Genomic DNA, 27,014 nt, shown 5'->3' with positions numbered 1-27,014 from the left:
TTAGCCTGGGTTTTGTAGTGCCGCATGTCAGCTTGAGTCAAACAAAGGATTCCAGTAAGCTGGTCCTGCACAAGAATTCACACCCCGATGATCATTGCAGAACAATAAAACATTGTTTTTCAACTTACATGTTGCAGTTGCAAAGAAGAAATAGAATAAACAACATGTGCAGCAATAAAGGCACACTTAATTAATGAGTAGTTGCTCACCCTTTGGCATTGATGGAGAATTTTTTTTTCTCAATGGTAGATTTCATCTCACCCCAAAGATTTTCAATTAAAAAAGGGGTGAAGCCAGTGCTGCTTATGGTCAGAATGCAATACATAAAGTGCATATGCACATATTGATTTCTAACTGTACTTTATAGTGAGACATTTGGCAAACAATTGATCAATTCTTTGAGCCACCCCGCCACGTCACGGCATTCTCATATGGGGCAGTCCTACTCTACATTTTTTATGTTCGCTGTGCAATTACGACCTCCTAAATGTAGTAAAAGCAAGACTATATTAAATGCAAAATGCACCTTAAGCGCTTCTGAATCACTCCCATGGCACCAGGAAGGGCGAGCGCAGATAAAGGCCAACCAGGCCTGGACATGGACATTTCAGATCTGACCTCCACATTGCCAAACCAGGAACCACAGATGAATGGTGAATAGTGTTGAGTGATACTTTCCGATATTGGGAAATATCGGATCGGACCGATACCCAAAATGTATCAGGTATCACCGATTCCGATACCGGAAACCCATGCAAGTTAATGGGACAGAAATATCGGAATTAAAAAAAACTCTTTCTTTACTTGCACACCAGTTCGGGAGGGGGGAAGAGTATGGGCGGTGCGTGGGCGGACACTGTGTATGTCTGTGTGTGCGGGCGGGGTCTGTACGGGCCTCTCGGGGGGTCAGTGCGGGCCTGCCGGGGGTCTGTGCGGGCCTGCCGGGGGTCTGTGCGGGCCTGCCGGGGGTCTGTGCGGGCTTGCCGGGGTCTGTGTGGGCTGCTGGGGGTCTGTTCGGGCCTGCCGGGGGTTGTGTGTGTGTGCAGGCATCGTCCGATGGGACTACAAGTCCCATCAGGCTATGCCTGCTACAATGACAGTGATTGACACATTAGCCAATGATGGGACAGTAGTAGTCCCATCATCCGGCTAATGTGTTGAATGTAAAAAAAAGCAAAAAAAACATACTTACTACATACTACATACATACTACATATATACTACATTCATACAACGTACATACATACTACATACTACATACATACTACATATATACTACATTCATACAACATACATACATACTACATACATACTACATATATACTACATTCATACAACATACATACTACATACATACTTCATATATACTACATTCATACAACATACATACATACTACATATATACTACATTCATACAACATACATACATACTACATACTACATACACATACTATGTAGTCCTCAGTTTGCATCCCGGTTTTGGAGAGAGCTTTGTTCCCTGCTCAGCATTGAGCTGAATCTCTCCTCAGCCTATCATCCCGAGACGAACGGGTTGGTAGAGAGAGCCAACCAGACCCTGATCACATATCTTCGACATTTTGTCTCGGCCAGGCAGGACGACTGGGCATCATTGCTGCCGTGGGCAGAGTTCGCTTTGAACAATGCTGTGGCCGACTCCACCGGTCAGACCCCATTCCTCCTAAATTATGGCCAGCATCCGCGCGTCCCTGTACCCATGCCCGTGTCATCCACCGACTCCAGGGTGGCAGACTGGGCGGTGGAGGCACGTGACATTTGGGATCGCACCCAGGATGCTCTCCGGGCTTCCAAGGAGAGAATGAGGACCTCCGCTGATGCACACCGGCGCCTTGCTCCGACTTTTGCCCCTGGCGACTTGGTGTGGCTCTCCGCCCGAAACATCAGGCTGCGGGTAGAGTCCACTAAATTCCCACCGTGCTACATTGGCCCCTTCAAGGTTCTCGAGCAGATAAGCTCTGTGGTCTACTGTTTGGCCCTTCCACCACACTTGGCTATCTCTTATACATTCCACGTGTCCCTCCTTAAGCCTGTTCACTTGTCTCGGTTCTCTGAGTCATCTGCTGGGACATCAGACTTGTCCTCGGACGAGTTTGAGGTCAATGCCATCGTGGGATGCAAGGTGATGCGGGGCAAAAAGTTTTATTTGGTGGATTGGAAGGGTCATGGTCCAGAGGCTCAGACCTGGGAGCCAGTGGAGAACATCCAAGCTCCGCTCCTCATTGCAGCGTTTGAGCGTAGCGAGGCTCAGAGGGGAGGGGGCCCTAGGAGGGGGGTAATGTTAGGCGTCGGGTTCCTGCCACTGCACAGCAGGAATCCAGAGCCTTGCACCCAGCGGTCTCCCATTCTTCTTCGGATGCAGTGGAGCCTGCTCAGCAGATTGGTCGGTCCCGGCGCTCTGCCCAGGCCAACTCCATGGGTTTGCTTGCTGCTGCCACCTCTGGCACAGCTATGACAGTGCATGCTGTTCAGCAGCGAGATTCTCCAGGGACTAAGTCCTCATGTCGGGCCACTGAGCATGCCCGTGGAGTGATCTCCCATTGGAGATCGAGGGTCACGTGCTCAGGTCCTGCTCGTGTTTGGATTGGCCTATGTGGAGTGAATGATGTATGCACGTATGAATGTCTCTGGTGAATGACTCATTAAGAAACCCCTACCCTTGGTACGCATGTGTTGTGCAGCCTAGCCTGCTAGCACCCAGGCTTAGGTGTAGGTAGGACAGAGGTTGAGTCAGGCATCAGTCCTCACCAGGGACTCGGCACGCCTCAGTGCATGTGCTCCACTTTTTAGCCAGCATCTATAGCGGCGCTCGCGGCAGCAACGCCGTGCGCTCAGTGGGCCTAGAAGGACTCTAACCCCGTGTCCTTGGGGTAGAGTTCTGTGGCCGTACACTGTGCGCTCTTTTGGCCTGGCTCTTTGAGCTAAACAGGCTTCGGCATCAACGTTCAGCGGTTGAGCGACTCTGTGCATTAACAGAGTTCGCATCTATTCACATTGGGTGACGTAACCCACGTGTGACTGTTTTTACGCCGCTCTATTCTTCCGCCATTACCTAGCAGCAGTGTACCACCTCTGCACGGTGGACCCCGGGCTGCGAACGCACCTACTATTATTTTATAATTTGGTGCGTTTCGCCAGCCCTAACAGTTGCTGACACCACTCCTCCCGCTGCTTTACAGAGCCACTGTCCTCCACCTGGTCGGATGAGACCAAGGGCTCTGCTGCCTGCATTGCATTATTACTGACAGTGAGCAGCTTAGCAACTGTGGCATACCAAGGTATTGTGGCCTCCTCCTCCACGTAATTTAAAAGGCGTACAGGTACTCTCCCTTTACGTACATCAACTACCCCTCTGGCTGTCAGGACAGTGGGCCTGCTATCAGAGTATACTGGCTCTACCAATGCCTGGTAATCTTTTCCTCTGAGGCCCATGGCTGCCTGACACCAAATCAACATTTCACATCTGGGGGGTATTGCAATGGGGAAAGCATCACTCACTCTGACAATGCCAATTTCTCCGCCAGAGAGTTCTACCTGCTTTCTTTGCATCAGGGCCTTGATCTCCTTCTGCAGGACTCGTTGTTCACTGGAACCAGCAGTCTCAGCCACCTGTTGCAACAAGACAATAACCTCGGAAAGACAATTTTCAATTACATTTGTACCAAGAGTCATCATGGGATTACATTCTCGCCGATCAATATCCACAACTATCAGACCTTGAGATTTTAACTCTACTCTACCCACTTTAACAGTAATTTCTTTACATCCCACTTACGGTAAAGACTGACCATTACTGGCAACTACTGTCAGTTCATCACTTGGGCAACGGGTAAGTTCAGAGTCAGCCCAATACTGCTTGTAGAGGATATAGGGCATAGTGGTCACCTGGGAGCTAGTGTCCAGCAAAGTGTTCATGGGGATGCCGTCAATCACCACTGGAAGGATCGGTCTCCCTCCAACATACTTGGCTTGCCAGTTCCTTGGGCCTTGTGGTCCTACTCCAAGGGGGTTGGCCCTCTGCCCCAGGGGTTGCTCGTTTAAATAACAGGATTTTGCTAGGTGACCTGCCTTGCGGCAGTGACAACAGATGGGACGTCTGTCCTGGTCATAGCGATTGTTGTTCCTCCCTCAAAGTGGCAGGGTTCTCCTCTTCCGGAGCCACGGGACATCCTCTGGACTGGAAGCAAGCTGGATCTTCTCCTTGGAGGACACCTGCAGGGACTGCACAGTTTTAGTAAGTGCAGCCATCCCTTTGGTCATCTCCTGGACCTGAGGACGCAGCTCTTCTGTCGGATCTTTATCCAGAGTCTGTGCATCAGCCTTCACAGGGATGGAAGGGAAAGATGTTGCTTCCTGGTGGTAGGTGATCGCTTGGCGCCTAGGGGGCGCTGGACGGCTGACAGTTGGTTCCTGCAGCACCCGGATAGCCCTGTCCTTGAAATCAGCAAAGTCCAGATCAGGGTTCTGTAGGGCTATGATGCGCAGCTGTGCTCTGTGGGTGCTGGATAAGAGTCCTTCAATAAATTGCTCCTTTAGCAGTCAGTCTCCATCTTTCACACTGTCAGGGTCAATCTGCTTTATGGCTCGCAGTGCCTCCTGCAGGTTAAGAGCATAGTCCCTTATATTGTCCTGCGCTTTCTGTTTACATCCAAAGAACCTCATCTTGATTTCAGCTGCAGTGCGGGTGTCAATGGTGCTTCTTAGCTTGGCCAAAATCTTTTTAACAGTCTCTTTGTCAGTGTCCTGCCAGGCTTTTACTTCTCTCTGTGCTGCACCTGTTAGCTGCCCAATCAGGATGTTCACCTTCTGGCTTTCAGATAGAGGATACACCTCAAACAAACTGCACAGTCTCTCTTTAAATTCACTCAGGGTATATGACTCCCCTGAATACTGCGGTAGCCATGCTGCTCCCGGTATGTAAGGCATAGACAGCGGCATTATGGGAACCGCTGCGGTGGGTGCTATTGGAGATGCAGCCACATTGGGCACTGCATCTTGCGGCGCTGAGGGGCTGGTGGGGGCGTCCACCGCTGCATCGGCACGTGCCTCGGACATTCTCCTTCCCCCCTAGCTAACTGTTGCCAGGCCCCGGGGTTGAGCGGCTTACCGGCTGTAGGCCTCAGCTTCTCCCCTTCTCACGCACTGTCCTCTCTTCCCGCGTGGCACTTCACTTCCTTGCGCTCTTTGGCAGGCTCCGCCCACGATGGCCCGCCTCTTTTGTTTCCCGCGCTCGCCAAGCAGTGGGATAATGACGGCTATGGCGCCAACAGTCCACAGTACACAAAACAGTCTCTGGCACACAGGACCTGGGGATACCGGGCTCTGTATTCCTGTTCGTGATGCCAAAATAGGTCGCCCTCTCAGGGCTGTGGGATACTCGGTACCGGGCCGGTCCTTCAGAGGGGAATGTCTCAGCAGCGGTGACCCAGTCCGTGGCCCTGGGCGCCCATGTAAAAAGGGGTTTGAGTGGTGAAATAAAGTTTATGAGTGATTCGTGACGCCACCTGTGGTGTTCGGCAATGAAGGTGTTAAGCCGACGCTGCGGACAGATCCTCTGGGACAGATGGTGTAGTGCAGCAAAGATGTTGTAGCCCTCCACAGGCAGGGCTGTTGGTCCCAGGGCAGTGTAGATAGGTGTTGGGGAAGAGGGTGCAGTGTCTGGCACAGAGATGTAGCAGTGCTGAAGAAGTTGCAGGAAGAAGGCAAGGACACAGCGGAATGTAGTTTCTTTACCTTTACTTGTAAGTGGAGTTCAGGGTCCAGATTACAGATGGCACAGGAGCTGATTAGCCTGGAAGCAACTTAGGAATCTCTCTGTCAGATGGGTTGTGTAGTCTCCTCTCTAGCGCTTACTTGAGGTACATGCAGTACAGTGTTACACTGAAGTTCCTCCTTCTTCTTCCCTTTTGGATCTACCTCGTATGGCAGACAGCTGTAGTCTTCTATCTTTCTTGGCTCACCCTTTGCTGTTGTGCCTCCGAGTCTTAGTTGGGAATAGAGCATTTACAGCTTCCTATTCCTCTGGTTTCTGTTGCAGGACCTTCAGTATCCTTACAACCGTGGAGACCAGACTCCAGATCATGCGCTCCCTCCCAGATCATGGAAGGGAGCTCTCTATCCTCAGCTCAACCTCCATCTTCTCTCCACACGTCTACACTCGTTGCCCTCCTCACAATAACTGACCAATTTCCCTTCCTGGCTCTCAGAGAGCACTCCTCCCCCAATTCTGGTTCAGAGCTCCCTCTTCTGGCCTGGAGTGGGAACTGTGTTGTATGTAGAGATTAACTGTCAGAGAGACCCTTGATTGTCTCCAAGCCTGACATCACCCTCCCTGGAGGAAGGCAATGCCAGTGTGGCGACCATACTCCTGGGGGTGCCACAAGTACGCAACAGAAAGTGGCACCTGAGTCTCATCATCAGATGCGTACTGAGGTGTGCTGACCATAGGCACTAGCCCACCTGCCTCTTCAGATTCAGAGAGACAAAGCTGTTGCACATCACTGCATACTACCTCTTCTTCAAATTCTCGAATGCTGCTTGGCTGGCTCCCTCTTTCCAAGCCAACAGATTCAGAGAACAGAAGTAGAGATGGCTCCTGTCCAGGGCTCTCTGACTGCCTGGGCAATTTGGCAGGTGGTGAAGAGACAGATGGGTGCTCTTCAGTGCTCTTGACCTGAGAGGATCTGGAACTAATTGAAGTCGATGCGTTAGCTGCCATCCATCCGACAATGGCTTCAATTTGTTCGTCCCGCAGCAGTGGGGTACGGCGAGCTCCTACAAAGCTGCGCATAAAGGACTGTTCCCTGGGATAACTGGGGGATGCTGAGTCACTGGTGCCCGCAGCAGGCACATAATCCCCACGTCCTCTCCCTGCAGAAACTCCACGTCCACGACCACGTGCCTTACTCCCTGCCTTCTTCATCTTGGTAGACTGATAAAGATAGGCAGAAAAGTACTACGGGCTTAGTGTGCTTATTCCTGAACAGCTGCTAACAGGTATAAGAAACACTAATTTTATAAAGTGTGGACTAGACTTTAATATGAGCTAATGTGGCCTACACAACTGTAAAGTGGAGTGTTTGGTGAACTTTATTAACTTTTTTTTTTCACAAAAAGACACTGGATGTGCCCAAAGATGTAAAACCGATAGTATTACAAACTTTTTGTAGCTGTTACAATGCAGGAAGGTAGTCTACAATGCAATAGATGAGGCTCCAAAAAATAGGCTAATACTAATCTGGCTGGGGCTGCAGGGCACAAGCCAGCAGAAAGGCTCCTCTATCTACTCCTATATAGTGTTTGCAAATATTCTAGCTGGATACAGATGGAACCCCACTAATAGGAGAAATCAGGAAAAATGAGCAGCACTAATGTAAAAAAGGACAATGTATGAGGCAGTGACGCACTCTGAGTGGACTACAACCGGAGGTGGCTGCAGAACACACTACAGCGTGAGCTGCACTCACACACAGAGACCTCGCAGACAGCCGTGAACAGCGCTGTAAGGCAAAAGAAAGCTACAGCGGTTAATAAAGTAGCCTGGGTAAAGCACAATATAGCAAATCGCTAGGTCACACTGTCCCTCAGAACAGCAGCGTCCTATCCCTAACTGAATTCACAGCAGAGTGAACCCAAAATGGCGGCGGCGGCTTTTATAGTGCATCATGACATCATTTCAGCAGCCAATCACAGCCATGCCAGTAGTTACATGCCTAACATGCTCTAACAGGATGTGCCCACACTTCTTAGAATCCTCATTGACTGAATAAAATCAAACTGGCTCATTGCATTATGGGAACTTCCGATTCCGGTATTCGATATACTAAAAGTATCGGAACTCAGTATCGGAATTCCGATACCGCGAATATCGGCCGATACCCGATATTGCAGTATTGGAATGCTCAACACTAATGGTGAAACAGGCCCAGACACAGGTGCATAATCAAATAGGGCCTGGGGCATGGTAGGGGTGCTGTATGTGTGTACAGCAGCCTAGCTCAAAAACAATAAAGACATAAAGAAAGGCGTGCATAACTCAGCGTGCACGGCAAAAAGTGGTGGTCAGCCACAAACCAATATCAAATAAAAAAGGGGAGAAGCCAGCGCTGCTTATGGTCAGAACGCAAAACATAAAGTGCATATGCACATATTGATTTTTAACTGTACTTTAAAATGAGACATTTAGCAAACAATTGATCAATCAGGTACACTTGGCATTTAATACAGTCTTGCTTTTAATACATTTAGGAGGCCGTAATGGCACAGCGAATATAAAAACGTAGAGTAGGACTGCCCCATATGAGAATGCCGTGACGTGGCGGGGTGGCTCAAAGAATTGATCAATTGTTTGCTAAATGTCTTATTTTAACGTTCAGCTAGAAATCTATGTGCATATGCACTTTATGTATTGCATTCTGACCATAGGCAGCGCTGGTTTCCCCCCTTTTTTTATTAAAGATTTTCAATGGGATAGAGGTCAGGACTCATTGATGGCCATTTTTCTTGTTCAACCATTCCTGTGTACTTTTTGATATGTGCTTTGAGTCATTATCTTGCTGGAGGACCCATGATCTTCGACTCAAACCAAGTTTTCTTACATTTTTTACTCTAAAATCTCTTGATAATTCTCTGATTTCATGATTCCCATGGTACAGTGTAGGACTCCAGTACCAGAAGCAGCAAAGCAACCCCACAGCATTATGTATCCTCCACCATGCTTAGCTGTTGGTAGGGTGATCTTTTACTTATAAGCTTCATTGCGCTGTCTGTAAACAAACTGTTGCTTTGCATTGCCAAAAAGCTCTATTTTTGTTTCATCTGTCCACAGAACATGTTTCCAGAAGGATTGTGGCTTGTCAAGGTACTCTTTAACAAATATCAGTCATTCCTTTTTATGTTTTTTATTCAACAATGGTTTATTCCTTGGTCTTCACCCATAAATCTCTGCTTGGTTTAGTGTGCGGCATATGGTACTTGTTGTAACCATGACCCCAGACTGTTCCAGGTTAGCCTTCAGGTCTTTGGATGTTTGACATGGTGTTTTTTCCAACATTCGCACCAACCTTCAAAGACATCTCTTGTTCTTCTTTCCCCCACGTCCAGGGATGTTCTTGAAGGTTCCACGCTTGGCAAACTTTTTAATAACATTGCGCACTGTTGAAACTGGGATATCAAGGTCTTTGGAGATGGCCTTATACCCTTTAGAAGTCTTGTGTTTGCTAATAATATCAGCTCTGATGTCCTCAGACTTCTCCTTTGTTTTCATCATTGTAACAAAGGAACAGGGCCTACCATATGACTTTTTAAAATGCTGAAGTCATCATTCATTGGCTAACCCATGTCACATGGGCACCGACAATTAATCACAGGTGATTCTCATTTGTGACTTACCACAGGAGGCTCAAAAATCTGTTTCCATACTAATTTAATGTAAAGGGAGCCAAAGCCTGTGTCACAGCAAGCTTTAGGTTTTTCTATTTTCTCTACGTTTTAAATTATTGTTTATCATTTGCTCTTTTGTATTTAACACGAGTGTTCTATACAAAAAACTGTTTCACTTGATTCATTTTTTCCAGGAGATATTCCACATTATGTACTTACACTTCATGGGTGCCAATAAGATGAGTGGGACTGTATGTATCGTATATACATAAAAATCACTGTTTTTTAAACTGTAGATTATCACTAGAGGTTTAGTAAACATGCTGCCATGTAGTGCACCATATTCATGAACTCTGTATAACTCTGTCCCCACCACTGATTGGCAGCTTTCTGCTTATGCATAGGTTACACAAAAAGCAGCAAATCAGTGGGGTAGATGGGATTATACACAGCTCAGCATTTAGAGAACTGGCAGATCTGTCGCAGAGAAAACTGTGATTTCATCACAACTGCAGCAAGCAGCTCATTAAGAGACACATCACTGGAATCAGCGTTTCTGCCCTTACATCATGCTGCTCTCAGATAGGGTGGCAAATACCTGGTGAAGTGTTGTTCTGATGGTATACATTTTCTCATCTGACTATTTTTCTGTGCTATGTAAGAAGACACATTGGATAATAGCACTTCTTGTGTTTCTTCTGAGAGCCACAAACAGTACACAAAGTCACACGGTGATGAAAGACCTACCTCCATCTAAAGCGATCATGAGAAAAATATCCTCAAAAGCCAATTTTAGACTCATGTCTTTCACTTCTTTTGTTTTCAATTTTTCAAAGATTAAAAAGTATAAGCTACAGCTTTTTCCCCCATTAGTTATAAAGCATTGTTGTGAAAGCTCCAGCAAGTTCTCCACCAAATGAACAATCACTTTAAAATGGCGCCGACAACAAACACTTGTTTGGCTACCAAGGTGGTAACATTCATTCTACATTCTTTCAGTAATTTATCAACTAAAATGTAACTTATAAGGGGACCCTTATGGGTGATATTAGTGGGGGTTAAAGGGACTCTGTCACCCTTTTTTTGGCCTTTCACCTGCCGGCATAGACATCGGGGGCTTCTGCATTCTGTAATGCTGTAGATAAGCCTCCAATGTAACCTGAAAGAGAAGAAAAACACGTTATATTATACTCACGGAGGTGGGCGGTCCGGTCTGATGGGCGTTGCGGTCCGGTCCGACGCCTCCCTTCTTCATGCGATGACGTCCTCTTCTCCCATCCTGTAATGGCTCCGGCGCAGGCTCACTGCTCTGCCCTGTTGAGGGTAGAGCAGAGTCCTGCAGTGCGCAGGCGTCGGGAGAGGTCTGGCACCTGCGCACTACTGAATTCTGCTCTGCCCTCAACAGGGCAGAGCAATGCGCTGGAGCCGGAGCCATTACAGGATGGGAGAAGAGGACGTCATCGCATGAAGAAGGGAGGCGCCGGACCGGACCGCAACACCCATCGGACCGGACCACCCACCTCCGTGAGTATAATATAACGTGTTTTTCTTCTCTTTCAGGTTACATCGGAGGCTTATCTACAGCATTACAGAATGCTGTAGATAAGTCCCCGATGTCTATGCCGGCAGCTAATAGGGGAAAAAATGGGTGACAGATCCCCTAGGCAGCTCTTAGCCAGTTAAGGGTGACTGAGCCCTATTTCCTACCACACATATCACCCTTAGGCCTCATTCAGACATCTCTTTTTTCACATTGAAGAAAAACAGTTTCACCAGTTTTTCTGGTACGTGAAAGAAAAAAAAAAACTTTCTCTATGCTTCTCCTATTGGGGTAATAGCAGGTGCACAGGATGCAGTGACGAGATGCAAGACAGATAAAACTTTAAACAGTAACTTTTATAGATAAATGCCATTAGGGCTTTTTTAAGCAACCAACAGAATAACAGTAGTTGTCCTCGCAGGGAGCAAATACACATAAACAAGTATTGGGAGAACACGACTACTCCGGAAAAGACCGGTCACTATAGGGCCGAGGAATGGCCGACTACGGGTCCTTAGTTACTATGTGTCACTTATACTTCCTGACGTCCCTTGGCATCCTGTTCAACGGTGTGTCGGCGTCGCAGCCACTGGGCCCAGCTGCTGAAGATCTGGCTTAGTCTTCGGGCGTTCAGACGCCCAGGAGAAGCAGGGGCACAACAGGCCTGCAGAGAGTTCTTTGGCGGGATGCCCCCCAGCGGAGGCAGTGGGATACCGCCTGGGAGTGGGAGAGTGGAGGTCGCAACTCCCTGACAGGGGCTGGCAGCGGCGGTGATAAGTGGCACTGGAGGATCTGCGGCGGGCATAGGCCCAGCCCCTACCACGGACGGAAGCGGGGCCGTGGCAGCTGCGGACGGCAAAGGAGAAGTCACCGCAGTGGTCGGGAGTGAAGCAGTAATGGCTGTGGGCAGCAGCGAGGAGGCCGCAGCCGCGAGCTGGAGTGAGGCAGCGTCAGCCGCGGGTGGCTGCGAGTAGGTCGCGGCCGAGAGCTGGAGTGAGGCAGCAGTCTTCTTTTGTCGGTAAGCTCGGCGTCTTCTCCCTCCTGTCGCTGTCCTCCTCTCTGGAAGCTGCTCGTGACTCTCGCTCTCTGGCCCTCACCATGTCTACACCTGCTTCGCCCTCATTCTACTGACTGACTCAGTCTGGCCCTCTCCGCCCCTCCTATCTGGACTCCTCCCCCAACTGCCCTATCAGTCTCAGCGGTCCATCCCCTAGCTCTGCTCCCTGGAAACAGATACCCCAGGAACCTAGTAGATGGTCCCCTCGGTTCCGGCCCGGGTACTCGTCGGAGACCTCTCCTCCTACACTCCCCCATCCTGTATGCTCACCAGTCCTCGGGCGAGGGTCTTGGTAGGCTCGGGTTGGCCTTTTGAGACCAAAGTTCCTGTTGCCACATTTACTGATCCTGTTCATAGAGTTCGGGGGGTTTGCCGGCTGTTGACCGCTCGGAGCGTCTTGGTTCGACCGTGGTGGAGCTTTCTGGGGTGGTGGCCGGTGGTGGACTGGCTGATTCTGGTGGGCTGGCGTGACTTGCTGAGATATTGTTCCTTGGATGGCCCGCTTGTAACGCTGGGCTTTCTTCTTCGTCATCTAGGTCCCAGACCGTGGGCATTGGTTCGGGGGCCTGAGGAGTGGGTTCGGGTCGCACGGGATCGTTGGATGTACAGGGACGCAACATATTATGGTGCACCGTATGAGTGGGAAGTGCCCCGTCCCTTTCAGGTCACATCTCGTACACAGGCCCATCGGGGCTTATTCGGTGCAATACTCAGTAAGGACTCTCTTCCCACAGTGGTTCTAGCTTGTTCTGGGGGCGCTGGTCTTGTACGAGTACTCGATCCCCAGTCTGGAAGTCGGAGGGTGGAGGTAGAGTCCCCCCTGGGTGCTCTAGGTCCTGGAGTTTTGTCTGTAGCCGGTGTCGGTGATTTCGGACCCATGATGACACCCCGGACCAGGGTTGGGGTTCCTCCGGGTTTAGTTCTACCTCTGTGATCCCTTTGCCTTCTCGTCCGAATAGCAGTGAGTAGGGGGTATAGCCGGTAACTCGGTGCCCCCGGTTGTTATAGACCTACACTAGTTCAGGGACATACTCAGGCCAGCGGGCCTTTCTCACCTCAGAGAAAGCTAAATGTGGGTTCACTCGGACCTGCTCCCGTAATGCCTGCTTTATCAACGGGTCTCTGAGTCCAGTCACTAACAGGTTGCGTAGGGTAATGTCGATGGGTCCTACCCCTACGCCGTCCTTCCGCTCGATGGCTGTGTATAACTATTGGAGGACATTCATATACTGGGTGATAGTCTCCCCCTCTCCCTGCATTCAACTGAACAACCGGGTCCTCAACTCTCCCACATCTGTCGGATCCCCATGGGTCTCTTCCAGTATCCGCAAGATCCTAGCAAAGGTGTTGCGGTGTCCCGGGGGCCTCAACATTACTGAATCTCGGGCCTCCCCTTCTAATGCCATGAGAGCTACCTCAGCTTCCAGGTCAGGGGTCATTGGATGCATTTGAAAGAGGCCTCGCATTCGCTCTGCCCAGCTCCACAGCATGGTGTTGGAGCCTGAGAACCTGGGCAGGTTGTTTAGCATAGCCCCCAGAGAAATGCAGGACCAGGGGCCCTGGTTGTTTGCTTTTTCTCTGGCCTGGGGTGCCGCTGTCCACGCTCGGAGACTGCATCCTTTCGACTACGCCAAATGTGGTAGTAGCCGGTACGCAGGATGCAGTGACGAGACGCGAGACAGATAAAACTTTAACAGTAACTTTTATAGATAAATGCCATTAGAGCTTTTTTAAGCAACCAACAGAATAACAGTAGTTGTCCTCGCAGGGAGCAAATACACATAAACAAGTATTGGGAGAACACGACTACTCCGGCAAAGACCGGTCACTATAGGGCCGTGGAATGGCCGACTACGGGTCCTTAGTTACTATGTGTCACTTATCCTTCCTGACGTCCCTCGGCATCCTGTTCAACGGTGTGTCAGCGTCGCAGCCACTGGGCCCAGCCGCTTAGAATCTGGCTTAGTCTTCGGGTGTTCTGACGCCCAGGAGAAGCAAGGGCACAACAGGCCCGCAGAGAGTTCTTTGGTGGGATGTCCCCCAGCGGAGGCAGCGGGATACCACCTGGGAGTGGGAGAGTGGAGGTCGCAACTCCCTGACAAGGGCTAGCAGCGGCGGTGATAAGTGGCGGTTGATAGGCCACAGGCGCAGCCTGCGGCCGCACTGGAGCATCCGCGGTGGGCGTAGGCCCAGCCCCTACCATGGACAGGAGCAGGGCGGTGGCAGCTGCGGACGGCAAAGGAGAAGTCACCGCTGTGGTCGGGAGTGAAGCGGTAATGGCTGCCAGCAGCTGTGAGGAGGCCGCAGCCGCGAGCTGGAGTGAGGTGGCGTCGGCCGCTGGTGGCTGCGAGTAGGCCGTGGCCGAGAGATGGAGTGAGGAAGCAGTCTTCTTTTGTCGGTAAACTCGGCGCCGTCTCCCTGCAGTCCACCGAGAGTCTCCCTCCTGTCGCTGTCCTCCTCTCTGGAAGCTGCTCGTGGCTCTCGCTCTCTGGCCCTCACCATGCCTCCACCTCCTTCTCCCTCGTTCTGCTGACTCACTCAGTCTGGCCCTCTCCGCCACTCTTATCTGGGCTCCTCCCCCAACTAACTGCCCTGTCAGTCTCAGCGGTCCGTCCCCTAGCTCTGCTCCCTGGAAACAGATACCCCAGGAAACAGATACCCCAGGAACCTAGAAGACGGTCCCCTCGGTTCCGGCCCAGGTACTCGGCGGAGGCCTCTCCTCCTACACTATCAGTCCATGAAAATTGGACCCCACTAGGATGGCATTTGAGTGCGGTCCAATTTTTTTGAAAAGGGTTCCTTTGCTTTTCCAAGTTTATTGTTAACTTTGAATGTTAATCTGCCTAATTACTAACACTAATTGTTTATAGTTACTTTAAATCATGTTATATAAGTAGAACTATGATCATCCCTGCTTCCGCCTCGTGCCTCTTTGCATTGCATCCAGACACCTGCATTACACACTCCCGAAAATGATACACAGCAGAACGCACGTTCACTCTTTCTGCATCATTACAGTCTATTATACCATCGGCACATGTGTCCGGACTCAAACGTATGCCCCGACAGGGACACAGAACGCAATGTGAAAGCACCCTTATCATAGGAACCCTTCTTTGTTATTACCTTCACAATTCTTGCATCCATTGAACTTGTGAGTTTTTGGATAGCTTCTGCATGAATTCTTTGCAAGATGTCAGAACAACCTCCCAGAGTTGCTCTTTTAATGTGAATTTCCTTTAACCCTCATAGATCTTTTGATTAAGGATACTTCAAAACATGACTGTGCCACCACCTTGCTGACATTGCAATCTTGTTGGGCGATGGAGGCCGCCATCCACTAACTATGAAAAATACAGCTAGCACTTGTGCATAAAAAAGAGACATCCGAATGGGGCCTTTACTGAATGAGGGCCCATGACCCTTATTGATAGCAGCAGCTGTTGGGAAGAAAGCCCTGAATACGTTATGGCCTTAAGGCCAGGATCACACATGCGAGAAACTCGGACGAGTCTCGCATGTTAATACCCAGCACTGCCGCCGGCACTCAGGAGCGGAACGTGCGGCTGCAGGTATTTCTATTTCTCTGCACGCTCTGCTCCTGAGTGCTGGCGGCAGTGTTGGGTATTAACATGCGAGACTCATCCGAGTTTCTCGCATGTGTGGTCCCGGTCTATGGGTGATATTATATCAACCCTAAGGCCATAACTGAGGTACCCTTCTGCCTGTCAGTAAGGGTAAGTTCACATAATTATATAAAAAAATTTGTTCAGCATTTCATCCAGAAAAGTGGGATGATTTTTTTTTTCTCACTTGTCGATTTTGTACAATCCGTTCTTTTTACAGCAGCTATTAACCATTTACGGTTTCCTATGTTACAGAATTGCAATGCATTCGCAAAATTCTGATGCTAGACTGTGGCTCCATACAGCATCCATTTTTTTACACTCTCGTAGACTTGGTGGGTGAGTCTCATCCAATTTATGGAAGAAACTAGTGCATGCTGCCATTTTTTTCTCACACAGATTTAGTCAGCGAAAAAAACCTCACTTATAGGCTATGTGCCCACGTAGTTTTTAGGTGCTGCGGATTTCTCCCTGCGGATTTTGTAAAATCCGCAGGTAAATTTCAGGTCAAAAGACCTGCGGTTTACCTGCGGATTCGCCTGCGGTTTTGCCCTGCGGTTTATCACCTCTACAATGGAGGAGATGGTAAACCGCAGCGGAATCCGCAGAAAAGAAGTGACATGTCATTTCTTTCTGCGGATTAGAAAAACCGCACAGAAAATTCTGCAGCATGTGCACTGCGGTTTCTATTTTACATAGAGTAAAATGGTACTGTACAACGCAGCAGACTCTGCTGCGGACCTGCAGGGCCAGAAACGCTGCGGATCCGCAGCAAAATCCGCAACGTGTGCACATAGCCATATGCATAACCGAGTGATTTTTCCACAGACAGCACATGGACCGAAAATAAGGTCATATGAATGAGCCCTAAGTGTAAGGTTTTGTCCACACAGATAATTTGCTAGAAATTCTTTTGCAGAATTTCTGCAGCACAGTCTGAGTTAGGCTACGGCCACACTAGCAGTATTTGTTCAGTATTTTTCTCAGCATTTGTAAACCAAAACCGGGTGAGGAACAATGAGAGAACAAGGTATAATAGAAACAAGTGCACCAGTTCTGCATGTTTGACCCACTCCGGGTTTTGGCTTACATTAACTCATGTGAAATACTGGCTAAATACTAATAGTGTGGCCATAGCCTAAGGCTGGTTTTACACTTACCGTATTTTTGCGGGCCGATTTTGCGGCCCCAATAGATTTCTGTGGGGCCGCAAAATCGGCCCACAAAAATTCCATGGTGCGCTGTGTGCCGTATGGCTGTGAGGGCTGTTTTTGCGGGCGTGATGATAAAATATCGAGCTTGCTCAATCTTTTATACAGCGTACGGACATGGCACCCATTGTAAAATCAATGGGGCCGCAAAAACAAGCGGAAGTTTGTTTTTGGGGCTCGCCGTCAATTCCGGTTTTGCGGAACGCCGTTTTTTTTTCCAATAGTATTTCCATAGTCCACTGCAGGCATCGGGCCCCCACGCCTGCTCAGGGGCCCCATAATGGCCAGGCGGCAGAGCAGGGAGATCAATTTTCCCTGCTTTGCTGCAGAATGTAACTGTATCGGCGCGCTGCGCACACCGATGCAGTTTCTTAATGAAACTTGCTCCCTTTTCCTGGTCTCTTCACACACACACACACACACACTCGGTGATGATCGCCTTTCTATAAGAGTGTCCTTTATTGTCTCTCGCTCACTGACTACTCCCTAATTAAACAAGAACTGCTAAACTGGTCCCTATTTCTCCTCCCCAACGATGGGCTGGCCCTACAGTTAACCCTGTCTCCCCTGTCTAACAGGGACTGTAGCCTCCAGGAGGATAATACATAAAATACAGCATATTTTCATGCTTTAAAAAAAAACTGGAGTGTCGATAGAGGTGCGAAGTCATCCTCTCCAACCCTACTCTTACTGTATATGAAGGGATTCTGTGCAACCTATAGTATACCATTTGTTTACCATGGCAGGTTTACTGCACCGGCAATGATAACATCCACCATAACTGAAGTTGCCATCATCCATGCAGATCACATCTTCCGGATCCATTAGCAGCAGTTTCCAGGCGACCTCCATTATGTTCCATGACACCTTCAAATTCCAGTCTTCTCTGAACATCTGTTGGGTGATCTCAGGGCCAGGAGATATCAGGCAGTACAGATACAGAACAGCAGAGTCTACTGAGCGTAAAATATCACCAGTCATTACCTGATGCCTGGCTTCAGCACTGCATACACCTCAGGATTTATAGTTGGCTGATATAAACAGGATTGTAAAAAACATCTAGTGATTAGCAAGTTTTTTCTGCTTCTATAGTGTGCCATAGGCTTTTATGAAAGAAGACAGAGGTTTTTGTGTATGCCATGTGTAAATTTTAGTTAAAGGGAACTTGTCACCAGAAAGAACGCTATTAAACTGTAGATATTGAGTTAATCTGCAGGTTAATAGCAAATTGAACATGCCCGAACGCTGCTGGAAGAAAATTAACTTTATTGATTTTATATATACGACAATTGCACCCTATATTAAAAAAATAGAACTGGTACTACATTTGAGTCCACCTCTTGTAGGCGTACACTCCCGAAAAAAGTGCACAGCAGAGTTCACATTCGCTCTGCCATCACCATTATAGTCTATGGCCCCCTCGGAACATGCGCCCAGACCCCGTTTTGTGGGGGATTTTGGACATATGCCCCGACGGGGACGCAGAACGTAATGTGAAAGCACCCGAAGAAGTGGTACTGTGCAGTGTTTAATCATCTACTATATAATCGTCTAATTCTGTCTGTCTGTCTCTCTGTTTGTAACGGAAATCCCTTGTCGCTGATTGGTCGCGCCCAGCCGCGACCAATCAGCGACAGGCGCAGTCCGGCCACGAATTGGCGCGGAATTTGAACGACGCACGCCACCCCTACCATCGGGAGATCTGCGGCGCTAGCCGATGATCTCCCGACGGCTGCCGCGGGTCATCTCCTGCCGCACGGAGGTCAACAGTGACGCAGCTGGGAGATGACCGGCACCAGCCTGATTGGTCGCGGCCGGCCGGGCGCGACCAATCAGCGACAGGTGCAGTCCGCCTGCGAATTGCTGCGGGATTGGTCACGCCCGGCGACTTTACCTGGAAAATCCTGTGTATTCATTGCATTATTCTTAAATCTTCATAAATAAACTACATACATATTCTAGAATACCCGATACGTTAGAATCGGGCCACCATCTAGTGATAGATAAGGACTGAATTACACCAGGCATACAGAAATAAGAAGTGATACTGTGTAGTGTTTAATCATTATGGATAAAAGTAGATTCACACAAGGCATACAATATGCGAATTGGTACTGTGCAGTGTTTAATCATGCAGGTTGAGCACAGAATCCCGCTGGCACACCAGCATAAGAAGTGTCACTATTGGCACTGTGGTAGGGAGGCTGTCCTGTGTATTGCCAGGGGGTGTCGTGTCCTTGATCATGGGTGCACATATATCTCATATCAAGCCCCGGACATGAGATGTTACACAAAGAATCACTGATGTTACAAATGTTTCTTCTGCCCACCAATCTCAGACAGAACAATTCGCCTTTGAGTTGTGGCAGAGACCGACGACCTTCACCGTGACCTTGAGACTCCTCCAGAGAGCGAGAGATTGTTTATGGCAAAACTTTACGTTGACAATTATTCATGTCCATATTAAAATCAAGAAATGCCCCAAAACCCTCAAAAATGTAAACCTCTTCTGCTGAAAATTTACAAACTAATTATATTTGTTTATGTAGATGCTGGATGAGACAGTCTGGCCACAGCACCCATGGGGGATGGCACCCAGTCCTCCCAGATCTGAATGTGAAGTTAGCCAGATGTCTAGCTATAGGTAACACGTACCATACAGCGGGATCTGTCACCCATAAGCCTCATGAACAAGACCATATTTTCAGTCCAAGTGCTATGTGTTAAAAAAACAGATCGGACCAAAGTTATCCAAGGAGCAGAGCAGATGAATGATTTTTTTCCACTGACTAAATATGCATGTGACTTAAATTACAACATGCACGATTTTTCTCCAAAAATCCAATGAGGCTCACCCTTTCAAGTCTATGGGTGTGAAAAAAAAATTAGGAGCCCTCAGTATAACATCCTATTATTATGGATACATTGCAATTCTGTAACATATTAATCTGTAAATAGGCCTGTAAATGATTAATAGCTGCTATAAAAAATGGATTGTATACGGATGACAAGTGAGAAAAAAATAGTTCTACCTTTGCGGATGAAAATCGGATGGATTTTTTATACTGTTGTGTGACTCTAGCCAATGTGTAACCTATACCTTATGAAAAGCTTATAGCTTCTGGCCCAAAGTGATTATCACCCAGATTTAGGGCTAATTCAGACGTCTATTTTCCATGTATGAGTTCTATCTGTGGTTTTTATGGATAGTACTTGTACCTACGGTCAGTCTACGGTTCTGTTACCTTTTTTGGGGGGGATCAAGTGGTCTGTGCAAAAATGCGATGACATGTCCATCATTGATCCAAGTGTCGAATCATATGCAGCAACAGGCTCGGACTGGCCCCCATAGGGTAACGGTAATCCCCCGGTGGGCCCCTGTGCAGATCAGGGCCCCCATCCCCACTGTATGGGTAGTACTTGTCACAATTGACTTGATTTACGCTGTACAGAAAAAAGCAGCATCTCATGATGAACCAAACTACCCAGTTTATTATTATGTAGAGACATAGGTAAATTTGTGAATGAAGGTAGTGTAATATTTGTATTCAGGTGAAATGTGGGCCCCCCAAAGTCAATGTTACTGCATCCCAGTCCAACATTGTGCGGCAATGTAAGTCTCTGGGTCCGTGAAAAAATTGCACTCAAATGCTATCCATATGCCGTCCATTTTTTCATGGACTGCTAGATAGGAGAAGGTAGAGAAACTTTTTTTTTTTGCTTCTCAGCCGTGAAAAACGGATGAAACTCAAATGAAATGCTGAACAAAATCACTGATGAAACCAGGGCAGTTTTTATCATACATGAAAAAAAATCGGATGTCTGAATGAGGCCTTAGGGTATGTGCACACGTTGCGGATTTGGCTGTGGATCTGCAGCAGTTTTCTATGCGGTGTACTGTACCATTTAAACCTATGGAAAACCAAATCCGCTGTGCACATGCTGCAGAAAATTCTGCGCAGATTTGCTGTGGTTTATTTTCTGCAGCATGTCAATTCTTTGTGTGGAATCCGCAGTGTTTTTAAATCTCTTCCATAATAGAAATCCGCAGGTGTAAAAACGCAGGCGAAATCCACACAAAATCCGCAGTAAATCCGCAAGTAAAACGCAAGTCCTTTTACCTGCAGATTCAACAAGATTCAGCCAAATCCGCAACATGTGCACATACCCTTAAGCTTACCTGGTTGTCATCCAGTTTTCCCAAAAATACATATAACTAAGAACGTCTGATGTCCTTTTTATTCACTGGACAGCAGGGGGCGACTGATCTCAGGTAGAAATCCGCACGTGATCAAAGTTGTGTGACTTATCATATATATTTAGCCTAGAGCTGTGAAAACAAAGTGTAGACAGAGAGAAATCAGCGAGCGCTCCACCCTGAGCTCCACCCAGACTGTAATGCTACAGAAGGTAGACAGGTGAACAGGCCCGGCTCTGCTGTCTCCGCTCCGTACACGGATTCTGCAGGGAGGACTGTCCTCTCCAGGTAAGCTCGTGAGATTTATCTTGATTTTCCCTAACATCCACCTTTCATGAAAAGTTTTAGGTGACTCCGGCAGAATCCGTGCTATTTGAGCAAACTATGAATGGGACAAGAAGGGAGGCGGTAAGTCTACAGGGATGAAAAAATGCACATATAGGAACTCCATAAACCAGATAAATATCAGAATCACTGACAGAATGGGAAAATTCCTGTCTGCAGATAATTGAAGCTGCTGGGTATTCACACCGTCCATCACTGACCTATGGGGCGGACAGCAGATAGAAGGATGATTCACGGCAGCCTGTGCCTGCTGCTCTATAGGCGGAATACAGGCTGCCATAAAGGGTGTCACTGTTCTGCTGAAGAATTTTCAGAATTATTAACGGGGAAATTTGCCAAACGCAAAAACAGCGATTCCAATATACATGAGATAATTACTGTATTAATAATTCCCTTGTACTTGATATAAGAAGATCTTAAATGGGACTCAAAAATGTCATCCAGTGGTCGCAGCCTGGATCAGATGCACATAATTGGGAGATTATTATTATTATTATTATTTATTTATACAGCGCCATTAATTCCATGGTGCTGTACATGAGAAGGGGTTACATACATCCTTCTGCTGATGAATACCTGGAAACAATGGTCACATCACATCACTTCTGCTAAATAACACAACAATAAGTTTTCATCCTAGTGGGGAGATAGTCAGCCTTATGTAGCCACACGTAATGGTTTTCGTGGCCATTCGGTTGTCCTGTTGTTTTCAGGGCATATTGAGCCCGTTTGATTTTCAGATGGCAAAACCTTAGTCCAGTTGGCAGATATTTCTCTGCAAGTCTGTCAATATAGCATGAATCTAACATGTATGTATGTGTGTGTGTGTGTGTTACATATACTGTATGTGTGTTATTATAGCAGGTGTATATGGATTATAACATACCTCAATCAGCCATAACAACAAATCTATCGAAAGATGAAAGAGACTGGTGAATAATGTCTGATGATGATGGCAAGAGGTGGGCTATAGAGTAGAAGGAAAGAAGAAGAGGTAGATGGCTCAGAAGCAGGAAAAATGGGCAAGTGTAGGGATCCAATGACTCTGACAAGGACTGAATCAGGCTCAGACTAGCCCATAGGGAAAAGGGGAATCCCCTGATGGGCCCCTGTGCAGATCTGGGCTCTCAACCTTATTGCAAGGGCAGTACTTCTCATAATTCACTTGATTCACTCTGTACAGAAAAAAGCTGCATCTCATTGTTCATTAACCAAACTACCCAGTTTATTAGTATATAGAGATATGGGTAAATTTGTGAACCTGGGTCGTGTAATATTTGTGTACAGGTGAAACGTGGGCCCCCAAAGTCAGTGTTACTGATGGGCCCTTGGACCCCAATCTAACATTTGATTGAATGGTCAGAGTATCTCCAAAACTGCAGGTATTGTCGGATGTTCCCAGTATGTAATGCATAGTACATACCAAAAGAGATTCAAGGATTGACAGTCCATAAACTACCGATGAGTGGACAGGCTCACTCATGTATGTTGGAGATCAGGATGGCCCATCTTTTCCAATCCCATAGAAGATGAATAAGTTACTATTAATACATATCCATAAACTAAGTTAACCAAAATACCCAGTAATAAGAAGTAAGATTTAATTAGTATAACATTTCAAATTTTTATTAATACATTGTTAAAAGATAAATTAAAACAGGTGCTAATACTTGATAATATTTATGTGTTTCACTGTCTGATACCATGAATATTGTGCAGCTAAACTAGGGCAATTGAACCTAGCAATTGAACAACACAATAGAACCACAAGAAAAAGAGTTCATTAATGCTTTATTACCTGTCCCAAACCTATGACCACGATTTATACAGATTTACATATATGTCAGATATATTGAGAATTTGTGTCCCTCATGTGCTAGCACCATTGCTCTCTTAATTTATTTTTTAATAATAAATTAATAAAAATTTGAATTGTTATACTAATTAAATCTAACTTCTTATTACTGGGTATTTTGGTTAACCTAGTTTATGGATATATTTTGTTTAATCTGAAGTGTATACCCCTTGATTGGGTCATTATTTATAGGAAAGGACGTTTTGGAATGATATGATAGATAGGTGTCAGGGCTAGTGATGAGCGCACGTGCTTGAATAAGTCATTATCGCCGAGTGTCTTTGGCATGCTCAAATAATGTTTGAGTCCACGCCGATGCATGTCTCGTGACTGTTCGACAGCCGCAACACATGGAAGGGTTGCCTGTTTGTTAGGCATTCTCTGCAAGTGTTGCAGCTGTCAAACAGCTGGGAGCCATGCAGGGACTCGAACATATTTTTCGAGCACGCCAAAGTCACACGGTTAGCACCCAAGCATGCTCGAATAACACCTTATCTAAGCACGTTTGCTCATCACTAGTCAGGACACACAGGGCATCACAGCTTTTTGTGTATGGGGAGAGTAGCCACTGACCAGTCATAGTGTCCATGTTGACCTCTGTCCATGGAAAGAGTCTACAATCTTCATCTAAGCATCAGAAGCGGACCAGTGAGCAATGGAAGAAGATGGTCTGCTGTGAGGAGTCACATTTCCTTTGACTTCATGTAAACTCTGTTAATTACATGGGGAAGAGACGGAACCAAGATAAACGATAGGAAAGAAAAACTGAAGTGTAATGTCCTGTGCAGTGTTCTGCAGGGAAAGTTTGGTTCAGGATCTAAAAAGATCAAGAGCAGAAGTCCCAAGACATAATGTGTCTTCTCTAGAGTTGAGCGACTTTTGGTTTTTTAGGGTCGCGTTTCGTTTCGTGAAACCCGACTTTTCCAAAAGTCGGGTCGAGCAAGATCGTCCGATTATAGGGAAATGTCGGGGTCGTCCCGAAACACGAAACCCAATGTAAGTCAATGGGGAATAAAAGTCGGCAGTGAGAGGAGGACAGGAAACACACCTACAGTGCCCATTTGAATGCCAAAAGCATCAATTCTTCTTACTTAAGCTTGTCAACCTTAATTAACTTCATAATACAAGTTACGCACTGAAAAATGGGGGTTATTTGGCTAAATTTGTGGGGGGGGGAGGGCTGGCTGCAGGTTTTCATGTGCCCTGGGCGAAAGAGCGCCCCTTTAACACATACCACAACTCATCATGCTCCGATACGGCAGAGAAATAGCGGTAAAGTACAATGAAAAATACCTCACTTTTTACATCTCATGACGAGGCCCATCTATTTCTCCATACAAAATCATTGGTCCCATATAATGTTTGAAACAGTATATGATGAGCTCCACATAATGCTACAGTATATGTTGGTCCCCATGGATGAAGCTCCACTGTCTTATGGGCCCAAATAATGCTCCAAACATAATGGGCCCCATTTCTAATGCTCTAGTGTATAATGGGCCCTGTAAATGCTGCTCCAGTGTCTGATGTCCACCTTTGGAATGTTCCAGTGTATGGTGGGCCCCATCTATCATTCTCCAGAGTATAGTGCTCCCCAAAAATTGCTGTCCCAACATAGAAAACAATCAAATAAGTCTCCTCGCTAGGGAATCCCTGTACTTGTCTGGACAGGTGCTGTAGCTTGCTTAACAGCTCGCCAGCCGTTAGCACGCCCAGTATGGATTGCACGTGATTGCACAAAGGTTAGAAAGGGTACCGTATCCCTGGATAACATGTATGGATAGCGTACACATTCAAAATATATGTCTATACAGCATGAGGCAGGCTCAGACGGTGTTAGGCCCAGTATGGATTGCACGTCATTGCACAAAGGTTAGAAGGGGTACCGTATCCCCGGATAACATGTATGGATAGCGTACACATTCAAAATATATGTCTATACAGCATGAGGCAGGCTCAGACGGTGTTAGGCCCAGTATGGATTGCACGTCATTGCACAAAGGTTAGAAAGGGTACCGTATCCCCGGATAACATGTATGGATAGCGTACACATTCAAAATATATGTCTATACAGCATGAGGCAGGCTCAGACGGTGTTAGGCCCAGTATGGATTGCACGTCATTGCACAAAGGTTAGAAGGGGTACCGTATCCCCGGATAACATGTATGGATAGCGTACACATTCAAAATATATGTCTATACAGCATGAGGCAGGCTCAGACGGTGTTAGGCCCAGTATGGATTGCACGTCATTGCACAAAGGTTAGAAGGGGTACCGTATCCCCGGATAACATGTATGGATAGCGTGCACATTCAAAATATATGTCTATACAGCATGAGGCAGGCTCAGACGGTGTTAGACCCAGTATGGATTGCACGTCATTGCACAAAGGTTAGAAGGGGTACCGTATCCCCGGATAACATGTATGGATAGCGTACACATTCAAAATATATGTCTATACAGCATGAGGCAGGCTCAGACGGTGTTAGGCCCAGTATGGATTGCACGTCATTGCACAAAGGTTAGAAAGGGTACCGTATCCCCGGATAACATGTATGGATAGCGTACACATTCAAAATATATGTCTATACAGCATGAGGCAGGCTCAGACGGTGTTAGGCCCAGTATGGATTGCACGTCATTGCACAAAGGTTAGAAGGGGTACCGTATCCCCGGATAACATGTATGGATAGCGTACACATTCAAAATATATGTCTATACAGCATGAGGCAGGCTCAGACGGTGTTAGGCCCAGTATGGATTGCACGTCATTGCACAAAGGTTAGAAGGGGTACCGTATCCCCGGATAACATGTATGGATAGCGTACACATTCAAAATATATGTCTATACAGCATGAGGCAGGCTCAGACGGTGTTAGGCCCAGTATGGATTGCACGTCATTGCACAAAGGTTAGAAGGGGTACCGTATCCCCGGATAACATGTATGGATAGCGTACACATTCAAAATATATGTCTATACAGCATGAGGCAGGCTCAGACGGTGTTAGGCCCAGTTTGGATTGCACGTGATTGCACAAAGGTTAGAAAGGGTACCGTATCCCTGGATAACATGTATGGATAGCGTACACATTCAAAATATATGTCTCAGGAGGCAGGCTCAGACGGTGTCAGGCACAGTATGGATTTGACGGCCCAGATTACACAGCGGAGGAGCAGGGAGAGGTAAAGATTGCAAATGCTGGGGCCCTGGCCAAGCAAGGGGGGCCCACTCGTGGGCGTCGGTACTGACACTGGGCCCCTCATAGTACAGCGGTGTGTCTGACGGCGGGTGTGCACCACCACCGTCAGAGACACTTGATTGCACTATGAGGGACCCTGTGCCAGTGCCCGCGCCCAAGAGTCGGCCTACCCACCTGTCCAGGGCAACGGCACTCGCACGGTGTCGTGCGATAGGTGGTGACCCCGGCCATGGGGGGGAGGCAGCACAGTTAGGGAGTTTTAGAAAGTGGCATATGTTGATGTTGGACATTCAACTGATGCAAAAGGTGAAATAGGTCAAGTCCCAGGAAGAGGTGGACCAAAGCAAGCCATTTTTCTGTCACCCTATGTGTCATCAGGGGAAGGTGGGACAAAATCCTTGGAAACCCATGCGTGGTTCATTTTAATGAAGGTTAGATCATCCACATTTTGGGTTGACAGACGGGTCCTTTTTTCTGTCAGGATTGATCCAGCTGCACTGAAGACTCTTTCCGATAGCACACTTGCAGCTGGGCAAGCGAGCTCCTGTAAGGCATATTGTGCC

The 27,014-nt window shown here is 47.4% G+C and overlaps 1 protein-coding gene across 18 annotated transcripts in view; it reads left to right on the top strand.

Annotated features, from left to right (window-relative positions):
• The window catches only part of BCAS1 (brain enriched myelin associated protein 1), a 210,741-nt gene that overhangs the window by 21,010 nt on the left and 162,717 nt on the right, over window positions 1–27,014 (top strand). For 16 of the 18 annotated variants that reach the window (XM_073580642.1, XM_073580634.1, XM_073580629.1 and 13 more), the window contains exon 1: window positions 21,215–21,337. The exons of 1 other annotated variant lie outside the window; for it this stretch is intronic. The gene's annotated coding sequence lies outside the window, so the exon portion shown is untranslated. Of the gene's footprint in view, window positions 1–21,214; window positions 21,338–27,014 lie in introns of those variants that run through there. One more of the 18 variants, XM_073580646.1, reaches the window with a different exon arrangement.

The sequence above is a fragment of the Dendrobates tinctorius genome, unplaced genomic scaffold, assembly GCF_039654945.1.
Source record: "Dendrobates tinctorius isolate UK_male_01 unplaced genomic scaffold, ASM3965494v1 ptg000065l, whole genome shotgun sequence".
Lineage (NCBI taxonomy): Eukaryota > Metazoa > Chordata > Amphibia > Anura > Dendrobatidae > Dendrobates > Dendrobates tinctorius.
This window is presented reverse-complemented; position numbering and strand designations above follow the sequence as displayed.